Source organism: Momordica charantia (genome assembly GCF_013281855.1).
Source record: "Momordica charantia cultivar OHB3-1 chromosome 6 unlocalized genomic scaffold, Mcharantia_2.0 BLBB01000006.1, whole genome shotgun sequence".
Lineage (NCBI taxonomy): Eukaryota > Viridiplantae > Streptophyta > Magnoliopsida > Cucurbitales > Cucurbitaceae > Momordica > Momordica charantia.
The window spans coordinates 18801610-18828112 of NW_028275164.1; the positions used below are offsets into that span (position 1 = coordinate 18801610).

Consider the following 26503-nt stretch of genomic DNA (forward strand, 5'->3'; position numbering starts at 1 on the left):
TTCAAGTGTTTTTTTTAAAATTTAGCGACAATTTTTTCCTTTTATTCACAATTTAATTACTATTGGTATTTTTTTTCTTTTTAGAAATTGTTTCATTTTGTTTTTGTTTTTATCCCATGTAACGACCCAGAAATCTCGCGCACCTCTAGGTCACATGAACTACCCAACTAATCAGTTTTAGCCCCGATTACAACTTGCCAACTTCCTTTGAACATAAACTTATAAAATCAAGCTACAAACCTCATCAAATTAACGATAAACCAATCTAAAAAAAAATGCAACAACGTTCGTGAACTACTTCACGAGGCAAGTTTATTATTCAATCTAAATGATTCTAAGCAAATGGGATAAAGCTCAAATAGGCACCTAACCCGAGGCATAACTAACAACAAGGAAAAATCTCCCAATTAGTCAAAGGTACATAATCCGTTTATTGGCCACAACATAAGGCCCTAACAAAAGAATTAGACTAAATAAGAAAAACTAAGCAGCCTATAGTCCTCGTTTGTCAGGTCTCCCCCGTCCCATCAGCAAGGTCACCCTCGAGTCCTTCACCTGAAACAATCATTGTAGAAGGGGGTGAGTATATAAAATATACTCCGTAAGTAGCCCTCATCAAGCACACACACATATCACGCTCAAAAACCATAAAGAAAACATACATCGTCATGCTCAAAACATAAGGGAAATATACATCGTCATGCTCTATCATTACAGTATGCGAACAACTATAGACATGCTCCACAATGACATCATACATTCAATCATGAACGTGTTCTATATAACCCGATGCTAACCATAATCGTAAACAAATCAACTACAGTTCACATGACGCCCTAGCGCTTCAGGCAACTCTAAGTTCATCTCATCCATCCAAGCTTTCCAAGACCGTTCTGTTGGTAGTGTCGGCCCCTGACCATTTATACCCAGAGCCCCGACACTAGTGCATCGACCCTCGACCATTTATACCTGAGGCCTCGACGTCTTTTCAATCTATTGGCTTATTAGTTCCCCAAGTCTAACTCCTCGAATCGTATCGACCCTTACCGTTTATCCCCAAGGCCCGACACTCATCTACAGAGGCTTGGCGTTCAACCTTGCCATTTATCCCCAAGGCTTGAACTGTGCATCGACCCTCGACCATTTATACCCGAGGCCTCGATGTCTTACAATCTATTGGCCCTTGACCATTTATACCCAAGGCCCCAATAGTTCTCCTTTCGAAAGACTCCTCGCATCGACCCCCGACCATTTATACCCGAGGCCTCGATACCCAATTAGTGACGTACCAGCCCTCGACCATTTATACCCGAGGCCTTGACACTCACCCATTCACTTCGTAACTGTCATAACTCCACATATCAATTCTAGCCTCCCGCCAGGATTTCGGTACTACTTCCCTAATAACACCAACCATCACAACGCTCATCAACAACACCACCACTAGTATGATCTCAATGCATCTCTCAGCTCACCAACACAAATCAGCATGCTTCCCCAACATAAACATCATTCTAATAGCAAAACAGTAAACCAAACATGCTTTCACAATATATCAATTCTCAACAACAGCGCCACAGTGAGCTCAGTTATAACAGAGCATAGTCAAAAATTTTTAAACGACAGCAGTCCAACACAAATCACCCAAGCACTCATTATCCAACATCCGCAAACATTAAGCATTGCTAGATATAATAAAAACTCATAAGACATGCCAAACACTTCATACAGATTTCAGACAACAAACATCCCCACCATAATATTTATTTTAACGAATATTCCCTGCAAACACACATCATTCCACGACAGATCTCAGCAGCTCAACAATACAAAGTTTTTACTATTATCACCAACGAACATTCAACACTACCTAGGCATACAAACCAACATAAACGAGAGTTACACCGCACAACATCGTATTAGAACCATTTTCAACATCATAAATAGTACATCGACAACTAAATAATAAACACCAACACACGCACCCACCCCCGTGCTACTTACAAACACTTGTCCTAAAGCTCCTAAGCTCTTTGCACACTTCCTACTACAAAATAGCACGATCTCGAGGTTAGTAACCAATTAGAGGCACTTAAATATAATTGAATTCGAGTTTAGGTGAGTCGTTACCTACTAACTCACACTAAAACCACTTGAACTTGGAGTGGGTCAACGCCGGATCGATGCCGAGGGAGGTGGGTTTGCAAATCGGCTTCGAACGAGTGTGAGTAAATGCCAAATCGTGTCGAAACCGAGAAATTGTCGTGAACTGCTGCTGCTCGGGGTGCTGGCCGTGGGGTTCGAGGTCGCCGGTGCTGCTGTTCGCCGGAGGAGGAGCCGAAACTTCTCTGTTCGTCGTGGGTAAGACGTCGTCGACCACTGCTTGCCCGATGCCGGAGAAGAAAAGGGAGAGTGGGTACAAGAACTCTCAGATCTGGCCGGACGGTAGCAGAATTCTTGGACGCCGAGAGACGCCGGTGATGGGATCTCGAAAGCCGCACTGCTGCCTTGATGCCGCGTTGCCGTGGGTCGTCGCTGGAGAGGCTCACTGCCGCCGTGGGATGCCAACCGGAGAAGAAGGAGAAGAGAGTGGTGGGGGCGGCGAAGAAGAAGGAGAAGAAGACAAAGAAGAAGAAGAAATTTGGGAGAGGGCAGGCGGCTGAAAACAAAAAGGGAGGAAGGGAAGAAGAACAAGAAAAGAAATTAGGGCTTTCTTGGTTTTCTTTTTGTTTTTAAAAAACCAACCCAACCCAACTTAAAACAAACCAAACCCAAAAGAAGGATCAACTAAAACAATAAACCCATCCCAACTTGAGATAAAACCAATCGCGCGCGATCCGATATACAAAAATTTAATTAAAATAAATTTAGAATTTAATGGAAACCTCATAGTTCGAGATTTAAACTAACCTGAAAGATACGGGGCGTTACATCCCAAATAAAGGTTTCTAACTATTTAGTAAGTTATGAAATTTTTGCTACGACGTTCTTGTTCGTTACCATTTTGTTAGATTTAAAACGTTGAAAGCATGCACGTTGTAACATCCTTAGTTAGTCTAAGTCCAAAAAGTTGGGTCGTTACAACCCAACCTGGGTAATGCTGTGGGAAAATGTGAAGAAGTGGATTGTGATCAAGAAAGGTTATGATGGGGGGCAAGCTTACGAGTCAAGATAAAATACGATGTTGCACAGCCACTAAGAAGGGGTATCAAGATCAAGTTGGATGGTGAAGAGGGTAGCTGCTGGGTTCCAATGCAATATGAGAAACTCCCATATATTTTGCTTTCATTGTGGAATCTTGGGACACCTGGTCAAAGACTAAAAAGCAGTTGTTGAAGCTATGGAGCAGCGAAAAGGCTATCTAGCACCTTATGGCCCCTGGCTTAGGTATCAAGGTTCGTTGAAGGGAAGAGTCGGGATGTCACGTACATGAGGGTCTTTGTTAAACTCGGAAGATGAGATCTCCAATAGTAGAACATGAGTAAGGAAAAGGAGGGGGTGCTGCAGAAGGTCAGTGAGGAAGAGGAAGACGACAAAACAGATAGAAGTTGGGGAAACGAAGGCCATGGTGATCGGAGGGGGTGTGCTGGCGAGCGGTCGAGGGACAAAACAGCAATGGAAAGTCCGATGGTGTCTGACATAATGGCTGGTGATTCTGTTTCCTTTTCTGAAAATATTTTTGGCAGAAAAGATGAGAAGTTTGCGGATCTAGCGGGACTGGTGGGAAGTAAGGAATCTCTTTCTGAGGAAAGGATAACTGTTGCATCTAGGAAGGCAAAAATCAAGGATATTGGGGTGGATGGTGACAATAGTGTATTAAATGGAGAAAGAGTGGTAGAAGATTTGAGGGAGGGTGGCTCTGAGAGGCCTATTACCATTGATTGCCCAAACTGCACACAAAAAAGGGAGAATGACGGCCCAAAGTCAGTTAGACAATGGAAGCGAAGGGCCCGGGAGAAAGGGCTGAGTGAGGTTGGGAGTGTTGTCAAGAGCCATGAAAATATTATGTTGGAATGTTCGAGGGTTGGGGAATTCGAAAACATTCAAAGATGTAAGTGACGTATTAAGTCACCTAAATCCCCATGTTATTTTTAGAATAATGAAACACATTATATTTGTTGAGAAGTGCAAAATTGTATAGATACGATCCTCATTGTGCATCTTGATCAATTATATCGTTTCTTTGTAGATTCCGATACGAAGCTTTTGTATATGTGTTTCTGGGTCCTGTTTAGGGGGAGGACTTTCTTGATCGCCTCATTCGGCCCTTCCATCCAGGGGTTAGTGGCTAAAGTCTCTCCGATGGTACGCTGAGGTTAGCGTAAATTACGATGTGTCGCTCGAGGTTTCTCGAGCCCCCTATTGTATCGCCCTTCTCAATGTCTTCCACTCACCTAGTGGATCTAGGAGGCAAGGGGAATCCATTGGTCGGAGTCAAAATGTAATTATGTTTCCTTCAATAAATTAAAAGCTCGTTTGCAGTATTATGGGTGTTTTGTGGTGGAGAGTCATGGTAAAAGTGGTGGTCTTAAGTTGCTCTGGAAGGATGAAGTTGATCTTTAGGTCATATTCAGATTTCCATATTGATGCCCGAGTAAAGTGGACTTGTGCAAACTTCCGATTCTCGGGGATTTATGGAGACCAAAATGATATGAACCAAAGTGTCTTAGTGCTCAAGGATTTAAAGGAAGATGTTGAGAATCCTATGTCCAAGTTGACAACAAATTGGAGTTGCATTAAATGCACTCTAGTGTCATTTATGGCAACCTCAAGTAGCATTGAATGAAGTCAAGAACAAGTCCAACTTCATTTACTACAAACTCAAGTTGCATTAATGGAAGTCTAAGTTAAACTCAAGATGCATTAAATGAACAAGACTTCAAAGTAGTTCAAAATCAAGTTCATTCACTCTTGGAGGGTTACAATTTCTTGGTTTTATGGTGGAGGAGTTTCATTCTCGGATTTAAAGCATGTTTAATTGTATTTCTAGTTTTAAACATTTCATTTATGTGTTTTAAGTTACATTTGAGTTAGTGGTGGTTATGGTATTGATGTAGTAGGGAGTTACAACCTTTACAATTCTTTTAGGTTACTTGAAGGGTTGTTTTGGAGGCTATAAATAGCCTAGCTTGTTCCCTTGGAAAAACAGATTTGAGATTTGAGTTTTAAGATAATGAAATTTAAGCTTATTGAGCCATAAGCTTTTCCTTTGCATTTCTTATGTTTTAGAATTGCATGCTAGAGTCATTCAAGTAGCCTTGATCAAGCTATCGTGTGGAGTGGTTCAAATCTTGAGTTTAGAAACAAGTTTTCTCTACTCTTGATATTGATCATCAAGGTAAATCCGTTTTAACTTCTTCCTTGGGTTGACATCATCTCGATTTGGGGGTTTTAACATTTGTGATCTAGGGTTTTGCATAACCATAAGGGTTCTTAGATCCAATTGGCTATTGTTTTCTTATCACAAAATCTCATAACAGACAGTTTACTTGGAAGCGCTTAAGACGGCTGCATGACGGTGAAGATTCAGCGTGGGTGGTGGGGGTGATTGGACGAGGTTCTTTTTATGAAGGAAAAAGATGGAGGTAGGGGAAAGCGCACTACCCTTGTGGAGGATTTCCGTGAAGCTGTTGATGATTGTAGATTGCAAGATCTTGGTTTCCAGGGCTTCTTGTTCACTTGGTGTAATCGAAGGAAGAATGAGGATCAAATATGTAAGCACCTGGACAAATTTTTGGGCAATGAGACATTTATGAATTTGTGGGTAAATGTCAGTGTTCAACATCAGGATTGGGCAACATCAAATCATAGACCTATCTTGCTTCGTTTAAGTGATAGCAGGATAAGGCATGCCAGACGAAAATATGCCTTTAAATTTGAGGAGGTGTGGACTAAATCCGAGGAGTGTGAGTCTATAATCAAGGCTATTGGTGATTGGGAGGTCAGGGTGAGGCAGAGTTGTCTTGCAGATTGCCTGAAGAGATGTGTTGTCGATTCAGGGACGTGGGGGAGAAATTTCAACAAGTCTTTCAAAAAGAAGATTGTCCAAATTTGCTCAGCTCTATCTAGTATTTATGAGAGTCCCCCGCCCTGGGATTTTGACTTAATTCATAGATGGGAGCAGGAATTAGATGATGTTCTCGAAAAAGAGGAAATCTATTGGAAGCAAAGATCGCGCGAGAATTGGCTTAATTGGGGAGATCGGAATACGAAATGGTTTCATAAGCATGCAAGCATGAGAAGGAAGAAAAATGAAATTAGAGGAATTGAAACTGAAACTAATGAATGGACAGAGGATATGGCTGAAGTGGAGGCGTGTTTTCTTTCTTATTTTGAGGAAATTTTCTCGTCTTCACACCCAAGGGAGGAGGACATGGATAAAATTGTGCAGAATGTTTTGAGATTGGTTACGGTAGAGATGAATGCAAGGTTGTTAGCCCCCTTCTACAGGGTGGAAATTGAGCAGGCTCTCAAACAGATGCATCCTACGAAAACCCCTGGTCTTCATGGGTTCCCTACTCTCTTTTATCAGAAGTACTGGGGTGTAGTGGGAAACAAAACAGTGGAAAGATGCTTGGATATTCTTAATAGAAAGCATTCGGTCAAATATTGGAACTCCACTACTATTGCTCTTATCCCGAAAATGTCAAAGCCCCGCAAAGTGTCAGATTTTAGGCCTATTAGTCTCTGCAATGTCTCTTATAAAATAATCTCGAAGGTCCTGGCAAACAGAATGAAAGTTGTTCTAAATGAGATTATCTCCGATAGTCAGTCTGCCTTCATCCCAGGAAGGATCATTTATGATAATATTATCATCGGCTATGAGTGCATTCATGCGATGAAGAAGAAATGAACAGGTGCAGCTCGGATGGTAGCTGTCAAGCTTGACATGAGTAAAGCTTACGACCGGGTAGAATGGGTTTTTTTTGGAGAAAATGATGTTAAAAATGGGTTTTGATGCCTGCTAAATAACTCTTATAATGGATTGTATCACATCACATTCTTTTTCAGTGAATTATTAATGGAGAAGCCAAAGCCAGCATTGCCCCTCAAAGGGGTTAAGGCAAGGGGACCCAATATCCTCTTACCTTTTCCTCATTTGCACCGAGGGCCTGTCCGCGACAATCCAAAAAGCTCAGGAAGCAGGAAGGATTTCAGGTATTTCGCTATCGTCTATGTGCCCAATTATTTCTCAGTCTAATTTTCTACAAAGCGAAGATTTATAAGCTCTATGCTTTGAAGATGATCTTATTGGACTACGAAAAGGCGGCGGGATAGAAAGTCAATTTTGACAAGTTGGCTATGTGGTTTTCTCCAAATGTTAAGGATGATTTTAAAAACTATATGAATTTGATCATAGGCATGAAACTGGTTCTAAATGTAGGCGATTATTTGGTCTCCCGTCTAACCTTTCGCGAAGCAAAAGCAGGGATTTTGCAAGGATAAAGGATAGAGTCTGGAAGGTGGAGCAGGGCTGGAAAACTAGTTTCTTTTCGGCTGGAGGTAAGGATTAAGAGTGTGGCGCAAGCTATCCCAACATATGCGATGAGTTGCTTTAAGCTCCCGAAATGTTTCTACGAGGAACTTTCAAAGGATATAGGCTAGGTTTTGGTGGGGTACGACGGAGACAAAGAAAAGGATCCATTGGATGAGCTGGATAAAATGTGCTGGCCCAAAAAGTTTGAGGGATTGAACTTTCGAGATTTAGAGGTGTTTAACAAGGCTCTTTTGGCAAAACAATTATGGAGATTGGTCCATCAACCAAACCTATTGGTGTCTCGAGTTATCAAGGGTCTTTATGCTGCCGAGGGCACCCTGATGGATGCTGACATTGGTTCCCAACTTATTTTTGGCAAGGAATAATTTGGTGCTGAGATCTTTTAAAACTGGGGTCGAGGAAGGTGGTTGGGATTGGTGAAATAATTGATTTCTATAGGGATCCGTGGCTTCCGAAGGAGTCCACGTTCAGACTGCTTTCCCCAAATCTCATTCCTGAGATGCAGATGAGGGTGGCTGATTTCATAACCCCCTCAAAACAATGGGATATTCTAAAGCTCAAGGGGGCTGTTTGTGATGCGGATGTAGAGGTGATCACTAACATCCCGATTAGTTATATGGGGGTGGAGGATCGATAGGCATGGCACTTTAATAAGAATGGGATGTGCTCAGTCAAGAGCGGGTACAAAACAGAAATGAGACATAAGCTACTGATGCATTCAACACGTAACAGTAACAATGAAGTTTGGTGGAGGAAGTTTTGGAAAATCCAGACGCCACCTAAAATTCAAGTGTTTATGTGGAAAGTGTGTCATAACATCATTCCTGTGCTTAAAAATCTTCAGAGGAAAGGGATAAAGGTGATACTAGTTTGTCCTAGGTGTTCTTTAAAAGTGGCGTGCGGTTCTTCCTAAGGCAGAGCTTGGGAGCCTTTTTAATGACTGCTTTCTGGAGAGATGGTCGTACTGGATGCAGAATTTATCAACTTCTGAACTGAGGTTAACCGGAATCACGTGTTGGGCCCTATGGAATGATCGCGATGCGTTGATCAACAAGAAGAAGATCCCGGAAGCTCTAATTAAAGTTGAATGGATTTTAAAATATGCTGAAGAAGTTAGGATGAAATACCATAATGGAATGAAGAGAAGAATTCCTCGAGTGAATGAATGGAGGCCCCCCCTTGGGGGTGTGGTGAAGATGAACACGGATGCGGCTGTGTCGGAGGAGGGATCGGGTGTTGGTGTTCTGCTTCGTGAGGGAAATGCAGAGATTGTGGGGGCCATGGTTGATTTTCATATGGTGAAGACTCCTCTGCTGGCTAAAATTTTGGCAATCAGGGAAGGTTTGAGCCTGGCAACAAGGTTGGGGGTCCATCGAGTCGTAGTGGAGACGGATTCACTTGAAGCCCTAAATTTAATTGGGGATAAATCACCATGGAAGGGAGAAGCTGTAAGTTGGGTTGAAGATATCAGAGCCTTTGCTAGGGATTTCCAAGAAATTTGTTTCCAGCATGTTTTCAGAGAATCAAATGCAGTTGCGTATCATCTTGGGAGAGAGACTATTTCTCTTCGTTGTGGCTTCTTGTGGCGATTGGATTTTCCCATCTGGTTGGGTAGGTTGGCGGAAGCTGGCAAACAAAACTCTGTAGCCTTAATGGCCTTTTAGTTGTTTCTTTAAAAGCGTGTTCTGTTTCATTGGGGTGGAATCAGATTCTCTTGAAGCCCTAAATTTAATTGGGGATAAATCACCATGGAAGGGAGAAGCTGCAAGTTAGGTTGAAGATATCAGAGCCCTTGCTAGGGATTTCCAGGAAATTTGTTTCCAGCATGTTTCCAAAAAATCAAATGTGCTGCGCATCATCTTGCGAGAGAGGCCATTTCTCTTCGCTGTGGCTTCTTGTGGCGATTGGATTTTCCCATCTGGTTATGTAGGTTGGCGGAAGCTGACAAACAAAACTCTGTAACGTTAATGGCTTTTAGTTGTTTCTTTAAAAATATATATATATAAATATAGATATATGGTATAGATAGATACTATAGATATAGTTGTTTCCTTTTGAAATATAATATTCCATTATTATTAATAATATTTTCTTTTAAAAAAAATCTTGTTTTGAAAAATACTTTTGTCTTTCGTCCATAGCTCGCCCTCTTCAGCCATCACTCAGCGCAGTCCTGATCTCCCTGGCATTTGCCGTCGAGCCGCCGGCGCCATCCGTTGCTATCAACGCGCTGTCGTAGATACAGATTATCACTCGCGCTCTCCGCACTATCTTTGATTATCAGTACGTTTTTCTCTTCCCCTACGCAGATCTACGCTGACTGAATCCTATCTTCTTGCATTTATCTTCTCCATTGTCAAGTGTTTTGAGGCTAGGGTTTTCCTATTGCGAGTAGATTTGATTCTGCTATTCCTTTGTTTTTAATCTCGATGTCTTGTGTTTTAGTTGATTCAATGTGTTGTTTGGGTGCTATAGTAGATGTTGGGTTCGATTAGGAATTGGAGATTCTTGTAACGTTCCGCTGTTTATCGCAGCAGCGTGATTGTTCAATATAGTTTCAATGCTGTTTAAGTATAGGATTCAGTTTGCTGAGAGAGTTGGGTTAATATGACAGTTAAAAGACATTTTGAGAATAAAAAACATGTTTCAATGCCGTCCTTTTTTATATTTATAGTTCAATATAGTTCAATAAAGATGCAAGATTATTAGTGTTATGTACACTGTGATTTGGTGTTAATTTGGATTATAGTTTGGTTAATGGCAGTGTGAAGGCAACAATGGATAGATACAAGAAGGCATCCTCAGATTCCTCCAACACTGGATCTACTTCTGAAGCTAACACTCAGGTACAATTCAATTTCCTGTTAATGTAAAGAGAGGAATGATTATTCAATCTGAGTGTTGGGCATGGAAGAAAAACTTAATGGTTTGGGAAAAAGGGATAAGTTTTACAAGGCAAAAAATTAATGGTTATAATTAGCAGTCGGATTCCAATTATATCAATTTGGTAATTTTCTTATTCTCTAGTTGGCTTTTGAGGTTGTCTTTATTATTTTTAGGATATGTTGGATTTTTTAAAAATAAAAAATGATTTTGGATACGTGTCGAAGCGTGTCAGTGTCGACATGTGTCCGACACCGACACTTCTTCATTTTGAGTGTGTCCGTGCTACCTAGCCGACAGGCAGATTTAGCAGTTTTTTATTGCATATTAACAACCCTTAGTAGCTCCTACACAGTGAGCAACGAACATGAAACTTACAGAATTTGTATGATCTGATCTGAGAGTCACCATGCCAATGAATTGGAAATGAGAACGCCACATATGCACCTAATAGTATTAGAAAATGAATGCTAGATATCAAATTTAAAACAAAAAATAACACAATAACATCAAATCTGTGAACTGCATTGACTAAGTAAAGGAATTGATACATCATAATTGAGAGCAGCGAATACAATAAACAGACTTCCTACAACCTCATTCGGATAAAGTCCATTTGAAGTCAGATGGTGTTTTCTCTCAAAATTATGTTATTATTGCCTTTTCATGTGAGTTTCCATTTGAAGAGTAGTAATGTGCATATACTACCACTATACGTTCCATGCTAGTAGGAACTTTTATAAAGATAACATATGAAAAAGAGATGATATTATTTGCTTTGGTAAGGGGTGAAGATGCATGGCTTTTTTAATTTTTTTTTTTTAAATCCGTGTGTCCAAACCAGTTTGCACGCATCGGCCAACCGCCTAACCCTACTACATTTGGTTGACAAGGTAACTCGTAGGATATTAAATCTTGGGTAGGTGGCTGATAGACCCCCGATCACATATGGAGGAAGAAGGGTAATAGAGGGAAAGGGAATGTGATTGTGGGCCCGAGTTAGAGGGCATTTTTGACATTGAGTGGGTAATAGTAGGGTTGGTTATATAATCTGCTATTATAAAAGGGTGGGGGTATCTTTTTTGGCTATTGTTTGTGAGTAGCATAGGAGAGGATAGGGAGCTCTCGAAATCTCCCTCAACCTGTAATTCCCTTCTGTTATATAAATTATAGAGTTCTGGGCTCTATCATTTTGGTATCAAAGCAGTGAATTCTGGGCATGGTGACGAGAATGGAATCGAGGGTAGAAGCTGTTGAACAACAATTGTCCGGAGTGGCTTCGACTGTAGAAGATAGTAAGGAGTATTTGAAGAAGGAGATGATCTTGTTCAAAGAGGAAATACGATTATGGATGTCGGTTGTCGCACAGAAAATTGGAGTTGACGAGAAAAATCGAGACATTAAAGGAAAAGGGCCTGAAAAAGAACTTGAAATGGGGGAAAGACACTGATGAGTGTAGCGACATCAAGCGATGGGTCTAACCAGCTCATGAACGCCTCGGCGCCAATGTTCGACCTATGATTGCGGAAACTCGAAGTACCGATGTTAGACGAAGAAAACCCGGATGGATGGTTGCATTGGGTTGCACGGTATTTCATCATCAATCGATTGGCCGATAATGAAAAACTGGAGGCGGCGATCATGTGCTTAGAGGGAGAAGTGTTATCATGGCATCTAGGGGTGCACGTCAAAAACTGAGAAACCGAATCAAACCAAACCGAAAAATCGGTTTAATCGGGTTCATGGTTCGGTTCGATCTGAGAAAATAAACAAACCGAATTATTCGGTTCGGTTTCGGTTTGAAAAAGTAAAACCAAACTTCAGACCGAACCGAACCGATTACCTTTAAATATATATATTTTAATATTTTATATATTTAAACATACATATATTATATTATATTATATGTAAAGTGTTTGATATATCAATGGTGATGTGGGAGGATGCAAAAGATAGATAGGTTAGCGTGCAGGAAAAGAAATAATGTGGTGTCATGTCAGAGATGTCTTTTCTTTATTTATTTATTTATTTTTCTTCTTCTCGTGAGTCGTGAGTCTCTTCATATACGTGTTTCTTTCTTTTATGTTTTTTTCATCAAAATATGAATCTCCCTCTTCTCAAAGACTCATTAATCCCACCCATTTCTTTCTCTCTTTTTTCTCTCTTCAAAATGGAGTCTCATCTATCTCTTAAAACCCACGAATTTCTTTCTTTTATCATTTTTTTCTTCTTCAAAATAGCTTATGAGGCTCTTCTCTTTTCAAAGACCCACGAATCTCTTCTTCTTCCTTCAATGGCCGACGCACATAAAGAAAACTCACAACACGACAGTTTTGACAATGTCAACAGATCCAACTATCTACACCATCGTCATGACCGACGCCCCAAGCTACGGTTTCTCTGCTCCGACGAGATTTACAGACTTGCGTCTACAAGAACGACTTTCTTCATTTGTCCGCTAAACCGCAAAACCGAACCGTCAAACCATCGGTTTTTGGTTCGGTTCCATTCGGTTTGCATCTTGTTTGCGGTTCGGCGTGGTTTTTGTTTTTCTCATTTTTTAAATTTCGATTCGGTTTCGGTTTGGTCCCAAAACCGAACCAAACCAAACCGTGAACACCCCTAATGGCATCAATGGGAAAAGACACAGAGACCAATTTTGACTGGGGAGGAATTACGGATTCTCTTACTACAATGGTTTCGTCCGACGATGGAAGGCAGCCTATGTGATCGATTTGTGTCAATCCGGCAAGAAACGACGGTTAGGGATTACCCCTCAGCAAAACTAGGATAAAGTTGCGCCAAAAGATCCCGATTCAAGATAAATTCACGAGGAAGTGGAATCTCTTTAGGATCTACTCCAGCATTTAGAAATTGGTTAATCGGTAAAGATACGTGTACTTGATGCCCCGCCCAAGAAAGAGACCCAAGTCCTAGCAGACCAGCTAAATGGTGATTCAACATGGATTCTACATCTTGGAACCAAGCCAATTTTGGAGCAGCCTTGTGATAATGAAACCAACCGGCAAAAAGCATTAAGGCTGCAAAGACTAATGCACCAATTGCGGTACAATAGAGTTGTAATTCACTAGTTATTCCAGATGCTTGCCACATCTGAAAAAAACCAGAGGTTATTTGTATTCCTCGAAAGCCCCCGATTCAATCGGGGGATCGAATTGATTATAGAAACATGAGTTTAATTAGTCGATTTATTAGTGAACAAGGAAAAATATTATCTAGACGGGTAAATAGATTGACCTTAAAACAGCAACGCTTAATTACTATTGCTATAAAACAAGCTCGTATTTTATCTTTGTTACCTTTTCTTAATAATGAGAAACAATTTGAAAGAAGCGAGTCGACCGCTAGAACTAGTGGTCTTAGAACCAGGAATCCGGTGGCGTTTTGAAGAAGCAGGTGGTCCAGTCGATGGGGTACCAGCAATTGTTCAAGAGAGTTTATTTCTCAATGGGCTTAAAGAGGAAATCAGGAAAGAGGTTAGGGTTTTAAAACCCAATGGGCTTAAGGCTGTAATGCAATTGGCCCAATTAATAGAGGATAAGAATTCGCAAGGCCCTGCACAAGGATAAACGGTAAAACCCAGCGGGTCTTCAATTGGGTCGGCCCGAACCGTCTCCTTTAGCCCTACCCAGTCTTCATCGACGCGTCACTTAGAGACGGCTACGAAGGGGACGGAAAAATCGACTGGTACGGGTCTTTTCGATGGCTTTCTGACGCGGAATTGAAATTAAAACGAGAGAAGAGTCTGTGTTATCGTTGTGATGAGAAATTCACGCCCAGGCAGCAAAAAGAAGGAACTGCAAGTCCTTGTTGTGTAGGAGGTCGACAATGGAGGGGAGGAATTTGTAGATGTCGTCGATTCCATCATCAAGGAACCCGAAAAGGAAGGGGCGGCACCAGCTGTTCTCTCGCTCAACTCCCTTGCCGGATTAGTGACTTCCCGCACAAAGACACTTAAGGTGCGTGGGTTAATTGCGGGCCACGAGGCAGTCGTGTTGGTTGACGCGGGGCGTCACACAACTTCATTGCGGTGGAGTTTGCATGAAAGTGCTAGTTGCCTCTCAGCAAAACAGGGGAGTATGGTGTCATTCTGGGCACGGGCGATGAAGTGGCCAGACAAGGGGTTTGTAAAAAGGTAGAAGTCGTCTTCCCAAATGTGACGGTAGTCCAAGATTTTCTACCCATTCCCTTGGGCAGTGCAGATGTGATCCTGGGCGCACAGTGGCTATCGACCTTGGGAGATGTCACCATCAATGTCGCAAAGTTAACGATGTGCTTTGAACTCGGTGCACGGGTTATCGTTATGCAAGGATAGTATCAGATACAGAAAACCCAAGTGTCTTTGGAGGCAATGTTGCGGGCCGTGCGTCTGGAGAAACATGGAGTCCTCTTAGAATTGCATTCGCTAGCCGCTGATGCTCTCGAGTCCCAACCTAAGGTGACAGGTGTGATTCCGTGGGAAGTCCAGCAAGTATTTGAAAAATTTTCGCAGATTTTTCAACCACTCGTGAGTCTTCCCCCCTCACGGACCTGTGATCATGCTATTGAGCTTCAGCCCTCTGTCGGGACGGTGAACATGCGTCCGTATCATTACCCACAGTTCCAGAAGGATGAAATTGAAAGGTTAGTCCAAGAAATTTTGATTGCAGGGATTATCCAGCCGAGTTCCCGTGCGTTTTCCAGCCCTGTCCTCTTGGTGAAGAAGAAAGACGGCAGTTGGCGTTTTTGCATTTGACTATCGGGCTTTAAATCTGGTCACGATCCTTGATCAGTTCCCTATTCCAGTTGTTGAGAAGCTACTGGATGAACTTTTCGGGGCTACCATGTTCTCCAAAATCAATTTGAAATCGGGCTACCATCAGATTCGAGTACGGCCCAATGATGTCCATAAGAGACGGCTTTCCGCAGCCATGACGGGCATTATGAGTTCCTTGTCATGCTGTTTGGGTTGCGCAACACCCCATCCATCTTCCATTCCGTCATGAACGACATTTTGCGCCCATATCTACGTAAGTTTACCTTGGTTTTTTTTAATGACATATTGGTATACAGCTCCTCAGTGTAGGATCATGTGCAACACCTCGACTTAGTCTTTCAGGCTTTGGCTTCGCATCAGCTGGTGGCAAATAAAAAAAATGTTTCTTTGGGTGCCCCAGATTGAGTATTTGGGACATATTGTGTCCGCACAGGGCGTGGCTGCCGACCCCGCAAAAATTTCAGCTATGATAGTGGCCGGTACCCAAAAACATCAAGGAACTTCGCGGTTTTCTTGGGCTCACGGGTTACTACCAAAATTTTGTTAGGCACTATGGGTCCATTGCTTTTCATTTAACCCAGCTGCTCAAGAAGGATAATTTCATTTGGTCTAATGATGCCTGGACAGCCTTTGAGGCTCTTAAAAAGCATATGTCGGAGGTGCCAGTCCTTAACCTTCCCGACTTCTCCAAGCAGTTTGTAATTGAGACCGACGCGTCTGGGGTTGACCTTGAGGCCGTGTTGATGCAAGACCGCCGTCCAATCGCCTATTATAGTCATGCCTTGCCACTTAACCACCGCCATAAAGCCATTTATGAGCGCGAACTCATGGCTGTTGTCATGGCTATCCAAAAATGGCGCCCGTATCTGTCGAGACACAAGTTTTTGGTTCACACCGACCAACGGGCCTTGAAGTTCCTATTAGATCAACGTGTTATTCCTTGTGAATATCAACGTTGGATAACAAAGTTGATGGGCCATGAGTTTGACATTGAGTATAAACCGGGGATGGAAAATAAAGCCGTCGATGCACTCTCACGATGCCTGGAAGTAGCCCAGTTGTGTGCCCTGTCCTTGACCAGCGACTTTAACAGTACAGTGCTTGCCCAAGAACTTCTAAATGATGCTGATTTGTCCAAAGTGATCATGGCCCTTCGTTCGGGATCACCTGCTCCACCGGGATACTCATTGTCGCTCCAACCTCCCATTCGATACCGATTATTTTGCAGGAATTTCATGGCACGCTGATGGGAAGTCATTTGGCGTTTCTCAAGACATTGACTCGCCTCAACCGAGAGGTATATTGGCGTGGCATGTGCCGGGATGTACACCGTTATTGCGCTGAATGTTCGGTGTGCCAGCAAGCTAAGTATCTGTCATTGGCGCCGGCAGGGTTGTTACATCCATTACCCATATCGGATCGGGTTTTGGAAGACGTATCCATGGATTTTGTGGAAGGCCTGCCACGTTCTGAAGGATATAACTTGATATTGGTTGTGGTCGACAGTTTGTCCAAGTACAGCCATTTTCTCACCCTCAAACATCCTTTTACTGTAGTGACTGTGGCCCAGGTGTTTGTTCGGCAAGTGGTGCGCTTACATGGCATACCCCGCAGCATTGTGTCCGATCGGGATAAATTTTTTACCAGCCTCTTTTGGGAGGAATTATTCCGGTGTGCTGGGACCAGTTTACGTCGAAGCTCTTCTTACCACCCACAAACCGACAACCAAACCGAGGTAGTCAACCGTTGGCTTGAATCCTATTTACGGTGTTTCATCATGACCACAGCTTCTAAGTGGTTTCAATGGCTTGCATGGGCGGAATTTAGCTATAATACTTCCTTTCATACCTCCATGAAGATGTCTCCATTTGAGGTCGTTTATGGGCGGCCACCCCCCTCCCCCGTTCTGCCTTATGAACCGGGCCATTCCCCTGTGTCCACCGTCGACCAGCAGCTACACGAGAGGGATGAGATGATCCGTCGATTGAAGGATTATTTACAAGCTGCCCAACAACGTATGTTGACTCAGGCCAACGCCAAGCGTCGGGACGTGATCCACCCCGTATTCCATGTGTCTCAATTACAGAGGGTTGTTGGTCACACGTTTCCCGTGATTCCTTTTCCAAAGCAATTGGGAAAAGATGGTGTGGTAGTCGTTGCACCACTAGAGATACTTTGAGTTCGCACAAATGTCCACCCGGCTGCTGGTTTGGAGGTCCCGTTTGCTGGGAAGGAGGAACCGTGGACGATGCCACATGGGAACCATCGGAGGCTCTTCAGGCTCAGTTTCCAGATTTCCACCTTGAGGACAAGGTGTCTTCGTGGCGGGCGGGTAATGATAGACCCCCGATCATCAAGACATATGCGAGGAAGAAGGATAATAGAGGGAAAGGGAATGTTATTGTGGGCCGGAGTTAGTTAGAGGGCATTTTTGACATTGAGTGGGTAATAGTAGGGTTGGTTATATAATCTGCTGTCATTGAAGGGTGGGGGTATCTTTTTTGGCTATTGCTTGTGAGTAGTATAGGAGAGGATAGAGAGCTCTCGAAATCTCCCTCAACCTGTAATTCCCTTCTATTATATGAATAATAGAGTTCTGAGCTCTATCAGTGGCTACCATGGTTTGAACTCATTCCTTCTAAGCTCTTTACTATTTACATGGGTGAAGATGCATGGTTTTGAAACTTGAAAGTTTTGTTTTATAAATTATGTCTTGTTTTGTATTTTCTTTGGACTAAAATAAAAGTATTTCTCTTGTTTTTCTTAGACTAGAGTGAATAAAACAATATGGGAAGAGTTTTAAATCCGTTTATTTGGTTTTGTTCCCCCTGTTTTTAAGCATGATTGATAAGATATTAACTTCCACTTAATACTGGTCACATAAGCACGTTGAAGGTTGAATTATTTCGACAGGATCGATTTCAACATTTTTTGAAGGTTGGGTTAACCTTTGAAAAAAGATTTATCGAAGCTTTATTTTATACTTTTTTAAAGGTTGTGACCTTTGAAAATATTCAATTTTCTTGTAGTGAGTCCAGTGTTCTCAAGGTGCACCCAGTCGCTTACGGTGAGGGGCAAGGTGTTTTCACCTAGCCCCACCTTGAACGGCATCGATCCGGTGCGCGCCTTGCCTTGCCTTGGCACACCATCGCCATAAGGCAAGGCGAGCGCCTCTTTGAAGCGAGGCAAGCCACGTGTTTTTTTCTTTCTTTAAATTTTATTGTTATTTTTTTAAATTTTTATTTTGGTGAAAGAAACAATTTTATTGATGATATGAAATTACAGAAGGTCCCGAGGGGATTACATGTAGCACTTCAATTGTAGACTTGGGAATATGGCTATAGTAATGAAATAAGGGAGAACTTTTACACCAAGATATGACTATAAAGACGATTGTATCTAAAAGCCGTTCAAAAGGGAGATCTTTGTCGTTGAATGTATGGTAGTTTCTCTCCTTCCAAAGAATCCAAAAAAAGGTTCTAACAAAATACTTGCAAAGAACTTCCTTTTCTATTTTGAAGGGGTGGCCATGAGGGTGGCTTCCAATAGGGAAGGGAAGGTCACCAGGCAAAACAGTGGTCCATCCAACTTGATTAAGAGAAAATTCCAGAACCTTGATGCAAGTGGGCAGGTGATAAATAGGTGTTGCGTTTCTGAGGCTTGTCTACAAAGAATGCACCAGTGTGGAGATATGGACTTATATGGCTGCCTTCTTTGGAGCTTGTCACAGGTGTTCATAGCACAGTGGCTGCATTCCCACAGGAAAAATTTGATCTTTTTTGGGTAGGGGTCCTTCCAGATTGCTTTGTAAAGTCTAGGATGAGGTCTCAACAATTGTTAAATTTTTTTGTTATCTATGATATATTAAAAAGATAGCATCTCTGACAAACATTTTTGGACAAGGATACCCTATATTTTTTTTGATTAATTACATTATTGTCATTAATGGCCACTATTACGTGCCACCTCTATTTTTTTAATTAATTACCTTCTCTCCATTAATGCTCACTATTATATGCCGCCTTATAATTTTTACCGATTTAACGTCTATTTATAACAGAAACGTTAAATTAAGACATTTATTTGCATTTGGACTTTTCATTTTTTTCCCTATTACTTTATTAAATTTGGTGGCCATTACCCATGATTTCATACGTTTTCAGATATAAATAATTGAAATTTATTAGATTGACCTTTTTAAAAAAAAAATTATTAGATTGACCTTTTAATTCCTTTTATGTTACTTATTAAAGATGGAAAAAAAATGTATAAATATGGTTACATTAACAATTTCCATATCCTAATTTGGTAATTGAGGAGCTCTCTTTTTGGTAATTCAAATTCTCAAATTTGGTAAATCAATATTCTTTGATTGCAAAGATGAATATGGTGATTGACGACTTGGGCCTTTTCAAAAGGGTTGGACAATTAAGGTTACCATTGTTCGAAAATTTTACATACAAAAGGTGACAAACAGAAAAGGGGAACCATTGAGAATCATGAAATTGATAGTGATCGACACAAAGGTAATTGTTTTATTGAGCAAATTAGTCTTTGTCGTCCAATTTTTAATCTCTCCCACTTATCTATAATAATGTTCCACAATGTAGGGAGTTTGTATTGAAGTCAATTTGTTTAACGACTTGATTGAAAAGTTTGGAGACATGTTGGAAAAGGAAAAAACATATACGATCAATGATGGAAACATCAAACCAATTGATGTGAGATACATAAATGTTCATTCCAAATTGAGATTTCATTATCTCAAAATAGCAAGGTGAAAGAAATTGAAGGAGAAATATTCTTTCTCAGAAAACAAGATTTTTACAATTTTGAATCAGTCCTCGATTATCGGAGCGTATGTACCTACCTAAATTTTTGTAAAGACATTTTCATAATTATTTTATTATTTAATTAGTTAAAATAATCTTCTTTTTTTTCAGATGTGATAGGCAGAGTTGTACAAATAAAACCTATAATTTTCAGAAAGACTCGTGATGGAAGTTATTCAAAGAAAAGGGAAGTTCTACTCATGGACAATAAGTTTCTATTGTATTACAAATTTCAAATGATTTAGATACATACTATTTACCTATTTACCTAATCTTTTCTTATTCTTATTACATATATAGGTTGAATACAATAAAATTACACTGTGGACGATTTAGCAGAAAATGAAGGGCAATATCTAGAAGAAAATGGCAAGACACAAAACGTGATTCTAATCACAAATGTCAAACCTAACCAATTTGAAGGTACTTATTTGTTTGTAAAGTAATTCAATGTTGTGAATACAAATATATAAACTAAACACTACAACTTAAAATTACAGGTGAGGTTAGCATATCATCTTCAAATATTAGTGTAGTTGCCACATAAATCCATTGTTGAATGAAATTGAGACATTGAAGTGCTGGCAAGTATTTTAAAACTTATAATTGTGTTCTTTTTTAGTATAGTTATAATTCTAATTATTTATGTGTATTAAAATATATTATTATATTTAATTTAATATTTTAAGACAATAAATTTTAGGATGCATACTCTTACAGAAGACAAAAAATTGAGGGATCTTTTATATCCGTCAAAGAAAATGATACAAGCAAAATAAGTAATCATGGATGATGTTATCAAAGGAAAAGTATGTGATCAATATTGTTCTTTTATTGGAAGAATAGTAAAGATCCATAATAAAGATTCTTCATGGTTTGAAAAATGCAATTCATGTAATGAGAGAATATATCTCGTAAACTACAACCCAACAGCTCATTGTATACCATGTGAAAATGAGAATTCGACTTTTACAAGAAAATTCGTATTGTGAATTTTTGATGGTGAAGAAGAGAGCTACATAACTATTTTTTGTGCTGCTGATTACATAGTTGGATGCAATGCAACTGAATATTTCAATGATTTAAAGGTATTTGTTTAAACTGAAACTTATTATTTCTTTTAGTAAAAAACCAATAACTAATTTTAATTTCTATTTTGCAAGATGCCAAAAAAGAAAAAAGTAAGTATTATCAAAATTTGGTAGTTGCGGAAGATAAAAAATACTACTTTTTGGTTAAGATGGATAAAGTTGGAGAAAGTAACGGTGCACGCAAACAAATCACTGTTCAAGAAATTTATACTATTGGTTCAATGGCTTACAAAAAACATGAACAAGATAAAGAGAAGAAAAAGACAATTGAAACTCAAGAGAAGAACAAGCGTGCAAAAGTATCGGAAAAAATTAGATGTTGATTGTTTGAGAAAGCTATTTTACATTTTATTTTGAATCCATGTCATGATATTACAATGTCGTTGTTGATTTCTTTCATAGTTTGAAGTTTTATGTTTTTTTCAATTCAAATGCAATGGAATATCTTACAATGCTTTCAATTGTTTCTAAAACTCCTGTTACAACATTATGTTGCATTAAACAAAAATAAGGTAAACAAAGCAAAAAAAAAATGAAATAGATTATTAAAATAAAATTTTGTTATTATTTATTGTATTGACCAAATAAAAAAAAATCAATTCTTGAAGAATATATTAAATGAATATTTATGAAAAAACCCGTAAAGACATAATATTAATGATCTATCTCCAAAATAAAAAATTAAAAGAAAGAAATGAAATGAGATGAAATTATATTTTTATTGTAAAATGAACTTATACTTAATTTTTGCTTTTGACCATCTTAATTTTTTCTTTTAACCACTGTCGCAACGTCATCGCGACGCGGAGCGGCCGACGTCATCCCTTGACGGATCTCTTTCGAGATAAGGGTTTGGAGTCGCCACCAATCATCTACAAGGTGTGATTGGTCACCTAAAAATAAAACAAGGTCTGCGAAAATAGATTGTTGGTTCGGGAGTCGACTGAGCATAGAGAAGGTGTTAACACCCTACGACACCCGTTCGAAAACGGTACCACATTTTGTCAAAAATTATCCTATTATTTTATTTGGTCCAAATAAAAATGTTTTTATTTTATTTTAAATGCCTCGTATTATATTAATTCACATTTTGTAATAAAATATGAATGTTAGGTATGAGTGGCACGAAGGCCATTAGGAAAATTTACACTAAAACAGCACACCAATGTGCCATCACTGACATTCAAAGACTAACTTGGGCATGTACATTAAAATTCAAACATCTTACCACTATGCCAACATCTTAAGATGTAAACATTATATTCTTTTACACAAAAAAAGTTTTAATTTATTTTTTTAAACTAAAAAAAAACCTACGAATTTTGTAAAATTAAAACAAAAAATAAATAATTTTTTTTTATTTATTTCGAAATTAACGAGATTATTTCTATTTAAAAATAAAGTCAAATTTACTTTAACAAAACTTATTTGCTAAAACTGATTTTTTGTTAAAATTCTTTTCAAACCATAATCACCGAACCATTAAAAGAAATTTTTTAAAAAATGAGATTTTATTCTAAAATACTCTGTTTTTATCTTTTTTTTTTTTAAAAAATCCTGCAGTAGAATATTCGTTTTTAATTAAAAAATAAAACTAAATTGACACAAAAAGTAAACCTTGTAAAAAAAATCATTTTAAATAAAAACTATCTCTTAAACTTTGAATCCAAATTTAAAAGAATCCAAATTTTTTTAAACAAGATTTATTTTATAAAACTCCAATTTTTTTTCAACGTATTTTAACCAAAATTTTAAAGTAAAATATTTTATTAAAATAAAATTAAGTTTATATTTATTTCATTTAAAAAGCTTAGAAAATGAAAACCTTTTATTTTAAAACAAATTTTAAAATATCAAAATCCTTATTTTATTTTCAAAAACTTATTTAAAATTAATTTAGAAGATTTTTTTTTATCTTAAAAAAAAGGTTTCTTACTAAAAGCATTTTATTTAAAAAAAAGTAAAAGAAAAACTTTTTATTAAAAAAAAATATTTTTTTCTAAAAAAAAAAAATCTTTTGATAGAAACAAAAGAATCTGTTTCAAATTAAAAGCATGATTTCCAAAGCCAATTTTCCTTTATTTAGAAAAAAAAAAAATTTTCCAACGTATTTGATACTTACTTAAAACGCACTACCGATACTTACTTAAAACGCACTACCGGGAAAGAGATCATCGGAGTGCTAGTGGACTTGGACGAAGGTGTGAAGAAGGTTGTTGCTGCTGTCGTTCGCGTCGTTCCCTTGCGTCGTCGGAGGTGGTGGGTATGAAGGAGAAAAGTGGTGATGGTGGGATAAGAGAGATGGAGAGAAGAAGATACGGTGATGAGTTTCTAACTCTCTGTCCCCTGTTTCCTCTATTGCCCCCTTAAATACCAGAAAAAAATAACGGTAATACTATGAGTCAAGTAAAACCAGAGAAAAAGAGGGAAGGAAAGCGTTCGGTTTTGACCAAGGAAAAACGGGAGGAGAAACCAAATGTTTATTTTTAACCAAAACAGAATCTAATTTTTTTAATTTAAAAACCTTTATTTAAAACAAAATTATTTAATTAAAATCAAATCTTTTTATTTCTTTTATTTTAATATTAAATCAAATTCTTTAAAACAAAATCTATTTTTTTAATTTAATTTAAACCTTAGCTTATGACCAATAATAAAGTAATCTTATAGTATTTTAAATCAAAATAATCAAAATAAAACTTAATAAAATAAGAATTAAATAATTAAAATTAAAACTAAAATGAAACCGGACCAAATACGGAGTCTACAACCACTATTAAATATATAAATTTTAAAAAACAAGTAGAATTTTAAAAAATCAATCAAATCAAAGTAATTAAGCTAAGCTGTAATATTGAGTTTTAGTAGTGTAGGTTTAAGATGGTCCACCATCGAATCGAAAAAAACGCAATAATTAAGTATGTAACATAATATTTTTAAAATATTAGAACAAAATAATGTGTCGACAATTATATAATGTAGGATAGGAATACTTTAAATATCAAGAGATAAATTAAAAAAAAAAAGACACACCGACATGGTTGGATTTAATAAAATTAAACAATTTTCTTATAAACCCAATAAAAAGTACATAAGACTAAAATTAATTTATGTAAAAATAATATTTTTCCATAAGTATTTTTTTAAATAACATTGAGGAATAATATATGACAATTAACCATATAATTGTAAATTTCAAATATAAATATAAAGTTGTAACAATTACAGTTTTTTACCATTAATTTGTAACTTTCAACATAAATTATTTTAAGAAATTCATTTTGTAACTTACATATTAACCATTATTATTATTATCATGATAAAAAAAATAACGGTTTAATTAAATTCAATTATTACCCAAATTTATTGTCCACCATTATAAAAAGACATAAACTTTCAATTCTACTTTTCCAAATGCTTCCATTCTAAAAAAGGACAGGAACTTCCCGGTTCTACTCTCCCAAATGATTCAATTCTATTAAAGTTTTATAAGAAACACATCATTCCAATCATAAGGTACGATAATCTTCATCTCTTCTATTTTCTTTTGAAAGCTTTTTTTCTTTTTTTTTTTTTTTGAAATTAGTTATGATTCATTCAAATGCTAAAAAAATTCAGATTTGAATTTCAGATATAATTTCCCATTGTTCTTTATCACCTATGTTTATTAGGTGGTAGGAAAAACAAAAAGCAAAAGTGATATATCATTATTATATCTAACAAGTTCACGTTTAGATGTCTAATATATTTAAAATTATGAATCAATTCTTAGGCCAAACTTAAACATAAAATACCAAAAAAAAAAAATTAATAATAATAAAATTAAACTACAAAATAGAAGAAAATATTTTTGTTTATTTTAATTGCAAATAGCAAATTGAATTATAAAACGTGTAAGAATCTTCAAGCCCACAAAGAGAGGATTACTTTTTTTTTTTTTAATTTATAAGGATGCTTAGTATTTTAAAATTGAAAATTTAATTTATTTTTGTTGTTAAAAATATAATCTCTATTTATAAAAAATAGGCAAATGTTGATTATTCTTCGTCAAATACAGTCATTGAAAGACAAATACAGTCATTGAAAGACATCGATAAGTACTCCAACAAAATAACAATTATGTATTATTCTATTCATTTCATTTCCATATTTGGTTCTTGAATTTTTCTTATAAAAATTACCCTTGGACTGCTTAAATTTTAGAAATAAAACAGCATGAGATAAAAGAAAAAAAACTATATGAATTAACTACACACTTCCTGCACATAAATTATCAATCAAGTAAGAAAACTAAAATTGCATATATGACGTGGGGTAACTCCCCACGTCACAACTGTTGGTTTTTTGGCCCTTAATCTCAAATTAATTAATTTTAATTAATTAATTAATGTTTTGATGATAACAAACTTAATTTTATTTATTGACATTTTTTGTATTTTAAAGTGTCCACGGCGTAAAGCTCGTTACAACGATTTCAATGACTGTTAGATCATCCAAAACGGAGCTCAAACGGAGAAGTTACGATCAAAACAAGAAAGGAAAATATCCGAGAAGATGACGTGGACAGTTCGTAAGCTTGACAAACAAATGACAAGCTTCTTTTTAAAATATATATATTGCAAAAGAAAAGGAAAAAAATTTAAAAAAAAAAGATTTCAAAAGTTACCAACCGTAACTTTGGTTTAAAAAAAAAAAAGAGTTTGAATTTTTTTACCGTTTTCTCACACACACATATATATATTATACTATATTATTATTATTATCATTATTATTATTATTATTATTATTATATATAATTCTGTCACATGTATATATATATATTTTATTTTATTTTATCATTATTATATATATATATATATATTATTCTTAATTTATTTTTTTTTTCAAAATTATCTCAACCCTTCATTTTTAATAATTAAGATCTAATGGTTCAAAATTAAACTTGATTTTTTTACCATTTTCTTTCCTCTATTTAAACTCAACTTCTCCTTAAAAAAAATACACAACAATTCTCTTCCTCTCAATCCTCCATAACTTCAAAATTCTCATTTGCTAATCTCTCCAAGTTCTCAATTTTTCTTTCCATCTTATTTGTGAGAGAAATTTATTGTTGTGAGGATTGAAATTTTTGTGAGCTCAAATTTGTATATTTACTCTATTTGAGAGTTTGTAAGTGTGTGTTTCAAAATCTTCAACTCATTGTAACGGTGTGATCCTCACCGTGGAGAGGATCGTCTTTACTCTTGTGAAGAGCAGTGTACCGGTTTGACTCCTACCGTGGAAAGAGTCAGAATTTCAATTTACAACCCAAGAGGTGCTTGGGAAGTGGAGTAGGACAATTGTGCCGAACCACTATAAAAATTCTCGGTGTCAAATTTCTCTAATCCTCTCTCTTATTTATTTTTGCAATTAATCTTAGAAT

General features: G+C 37.6%; 2 long non-coding RNA genes across 7 annotated transcripts; one reads left to right on the forward strand and one right to left on the reverse strand.

The window, feature by feature from the left end:
* Positions 1 to 219: 219 nt before the first annotated feature.
* Positions 220 to 9162, reverse strand: LOC148210857 (uncharacterized). The gene is made up of 2 exons (XR_015791547.1): positions 8626 to 9162; positions 220 to 555 (listed from the first exon to the last, which is right to left on the reverse strand). It is a non-coding gene; the product is annotated as an uncharacterized LOC148210857 (long non-coding RNA).
* A 124-nt stretch (positions 9163 to 9286) lies between these two features.
* On the forward strand, positions 9287 to 19110 carry LOC111024969 (uncharacterized). Of its 6 annotated transcripts, none has more exons than XR_015791544.1 (4): positions 9287 to 9428; positions 9640 to 9781; positions 10263 to 10344; positions 18188 to 19110. It is a non-coding gene; the product is annotated as an uncharacterized LOC111024969 (long non-coding RNA). The 6 variants fall into 6 exon arrangements; XR_015791545.1 differs by having other exon boundaries at positions 9287 to 9424; XR_015791542.1 differs by having other exon boundaries at positions 9321 to 9456.
* The last annotated feature ends 7393 nt before the right edge of the window (positions 19111 to 26503 follow it).